Below are 4053 nucleotides of genomic sequence, written 5' to 3' on the forward strand. Positions count from 1 at the left end.
ACAGGGGAAAGTCTGCATGGAAACACACACACACACACACACACACACACACACACACACACACACACACACACACACACACACACACACAAACACAGAGTCCTACTGACTAACCCATGTTTTTCTTCACTTAAACCACCACTGGAGTATTGAAAGAGATTGCATGAGACACCATTAACTTAAATTAAAAACCCCTGACTGCCTTTAATTCCCTCCTGGCTGCAGGAAATTTGACAGATCAGCCCCCATAGCGGGCCTGCACGGTGGTGCAATGGTTAGCACTGTGCCCTCACAGCAAGAAGGTTCCGGGTTCGAGTCCTGGCTCGGGCGCGGGATCTTTCTGTGTGGAGTCTCCATGTTCTCCCCGTGCCTGCGCGCGTCCTCTCTGATACTCCAGCTTCCTCCCACAGTCCAAAAACATGCAATTTGGGGACGAGGCTGATTGGATTCTCTAAATTGACCGTAGGTATGAGTGTGAATGGTTGTTTGTCTCTGTGTGTTGGCCCTGCGATGGACTGGCGACCTGTCCAGGGTGAACCCCGCCTCTCGCCCATAGATGCTGGGATAGGCTCCAGCCCCCCCGCGACCCTTACTAGTAAGGAATAAGCAGAAGATGACGATGGATGGCCCATAGAGTGGAGGTGAGACCACAACCATGCTCTACAATCAATATTTACATCAAACCAGCACCATCTCAACAACTTAACCTGACTAAATATATACATGATTCCAGACTACTACACCAACTCAGTCATACATCCACATAATCATTCAATGAACCTTGTCTGTGATTGTACCCCCTCCCCCATCTGGGAGCAAAGGTTTGCACCTACAGCTCTTAAGGAGCTTCCTTGGGCCACTCTCCCCTTTTGGCTCCACCCCCTTTAAGGAAACCACCAGGAAGAGGTGAGGACTGACCGTGACGACTGAAACTGCCACATTTACATGAGAAAAACTTGACAAACACAAAATACCAGGCCTTGCACAGTGATTACCACTGACTGACACTGGGGTCTTCATTTTCCACAGGCAGGATGGCCGGTCCCCCTGTGCTTCCCAGGTCCCTCCCTGGAACACATGGCATAGAAAATGTTTCACTTGTTTGCTGATTCAATAAACCTCACCATTAACATGTGTGTGATCCTCTAATTTACATAAACTGTTAATACCAAGACAAATGCTACCTTCAATTAATCATTGATGTCATGGAACCCTTGGCCTCCATTACATTGGTCAACCAGAGAAGCTTCAACTGGTGACGCTCATTAAACCATGCATGAAGGTCAAGGTGCATTATCTGCTGTGCTCCTTAACAGGGGAATTAGCTGCAATGGTAGAGTGCTAGCTTAGCATGTGAGCAGTAGAGGGATCGATGCCCTCCTTCTCAGAATACTTTAACTTGTTCTGTTGATCAGAGGAGCTGCTGGGTGTTGAATGCTGATGTTTGTCCACTGCTGTGATAAAGTGTCCCCAGCAAGTCATCACCCTGTAAAGCACCAAATAACAAAAGTTACACTTTACAAGTAGAACAGATCCAGTTCAACACTCCTTAAATGAATTTACACCCAACAATTCTTCATGAGCAAGCATATCCTAGCTTAGGCCCAACTTTTCTTGGCGCTCTCCCAGATGCTTGGGAGCTTCTGGGGGAGCGCTAGTTGGGCCTAAGCCAGGAGCTAAGCTAAGGTGGTCTGCACCAGCTAGTGAGGGCTGGCTAGCTCTCGCAGCTTTTGGTGCAGAGCCGCTGCAGGTCCAATTGAACATCGCTAAGCCTCACCTCCAACACAACAAAAAACTACATTTAACACACTTATCAGTATCACTAAAGGAGGCAGAGGAGGAAGAAAACATGTGGCACTCTGAGCAGGAGAGAGGAGGACAAGAGGGAGAAGCCATCGTTAGCTTGGAGTGGAGAATTTACAAGGCAGAAAGACTGTTGCTACCAGAATGATGGTCTTTTAAACTTCAGCCAAATAAAGCAGTTAGGTATTTATTTTTGGTGGGTAATTAGTCAATGAAATAAGGAATTAGCAGGGAGGATCACACTTTAGCTAGCACAATGAAGCAAGGCTCTACGTTCAGCAACACAGAAAAAGGAGTTGAGGTCACAGGCTTCCTGCAACCAAGGTCAAAAATCCAGGACGGACGAAGGGGAGGACAACAAAGACAAAGACACAAGAAACAGAGATAATAACCATAAACTCTATAACAACCATAACAAATATAACCATGCAGAACATATATAACAAATATAACAAGAAAGGCATTAAAAGATATGTCACCTCTGGTCAAATACCCTGATTTGCATTTATGTCTCTCAGCATTTTCATTTTCATGTTAAAGCCTCCAGAATGAGGGGATGAATGCTGCAAAATGGAACAGCAACATTGAACCCAAGTACAGGATTGGTGGGAGACTGATGGTCGCTGTTTGGGTTTTTGAAGAACAAGGAGGGAGTGGCTTCAAGTTGGATTCTCAGAGACTATTTCCCCAACCTCTACATTGGCATCTACACTGCCATCCAGTCACATGACTGAAGTCATCCAGTCACATGACTGAAGTCATCCATTCATGTCAGTGATGTCACTTGGCAGGACTGTCATTGCCGTCTCATTCCAGAAAAGAATCCAGACTCCACCTGTGGCTCCATGATAACTGATGGACCTCTGGTTGGAGGCTGGACGATGATGTTTGGACTGGAAGGAAAACTCCTTGTCCAAATTCCATTGTGTTCAAATTTAAAGTCCCACAATCAGAAGTAGCTGAATCTGACAGGTGGAGGTTTGGAACTACAAGATGGTGATGTTTTCTTGACTTGATGCTCTGACTGTCAGGGTGGATGACAGCTTCTTCTGCTGCTGCATCTGAGTGGCTATGATTGGAGCTTTTACCCTCCAAGGTTGTTTGGTTCCAGGGGAAATTTTAGAATTCCAGTCCCCAACCTTGGCTGTTCTGAACCTCTTCTCCTGAATCACTCCTGAGCTGCAGCAAGAACAAATACCAGTGCCAACCAGATCAACTTCATGGCTGCTAACAGCCTCAGACACTTGATTTCCATCAATCTGGAGCCAAGAAGGCCCTCACCTGTGGTTCTCCTCCAGGAGGGTCCAGGTTCTGCCATTGTGGCTCCTGGTGCCACTGCCAGAGAGCCTCAGCTGCACACTGCAACATTTCAACAGGAGATTGACATTCCTTCAAATGTCCTGACATCTGATTCCAATGGTTCTGTTCCATATTTATATTTTAAAATGAATCACACAATGAAAGCTGCCTCAGCTGGTTTAAGAGAGAGAACAAGCTAAGAGATCTGAAACCAGTAAAATATGCTTTTCTGTGTGCAAACTAGTGAGGGGCATGGAAGGATATTTTACCACCAATACAGAACCCAGACTTTAGTCATGTGATGAGATGGAGACTCTGATGATGAAGTTAATGGACAAAATGTGAATTGAAAGAAAACACATTTCTTCAGCAGACTTTGATCCAACATTGAAGTTAGAGTTTGGTGGCTGCTCCATGTTGGAGGAAACCAGGCAATGTTGGACCATCACAGGGAAGCTCCTTTGCCTCCTCTGCTGCCAGTTCAACCACTCACTCCCATCAGTGGAGAGCAGCTTCAACTGGGTTTGGAATTTACCACTGTGGATGCATAGGAATGTGGAGAAAATGTCCTTTGTCAGAAGTGGGATTTGAACCCACACCTCCAGGAGAGACTGCGACCTGAACGCAGCGCCTTAGACCGCTCGGCCATCCTGACAGACACTGACAGTTGCAGACTGAATTAATTCACTGACAAAGTAGAATTTTTTCCACAGGAGCTACTGGCTCCTGAGTTGTTACATTTATTGTTAACATTAAACACACAGTCTGAGTTCATGGCAGTAAGAAATGATTTTCATTTTTCTAAAGGACAAGAAACGAACCAGAACATTTGAACCACGTAACATCTCTTGATCAGTTTGTTACATGGGACACATTCCAGACAGGAAGGTCCTTCTGAGACTTGAACTCTGATCACTGATCCAGAGTCCAGAGGGCTCACCATTCCACCAT

General features: G+C 45.8%; 1 non-coding gene across 1 annotated transcript; it reads right to left on the reverse strand.

Moving 5' to 3' along the window:
* Positions 1 to 3674: 3674 nt before the first annotated feature.
* On the reverse strand, positions 3675 to 3757 carry trnal-cag (transfer RNA leucine (anticodon CAG)). Its single transcript has one exon. It is a non-coding gene; the product is annotated as a tRNA-Leu (tRNA).
* Between the last annotated feature and the right edge of the window lie 296 nt (positions 3758 to 4053).

The sequence above is a fragment of the Aulostomus chinensis genome, chromosome 1 (assembly GCF_037954235.1).
Source record: "Aulostomus chinensis isolate RoL2024-O1b breed Wild chromosome 1, RoL_Achi_v1.0, whole genome shotgun sequence".
Taxonomy (NCBI): domain Eukaryota; kingdom Metazoa; phylum Chordata; class Actinopteri; order Syngnathiformes; family Aulostomidae; genus Aulostomus; species Aulostomus chinensis.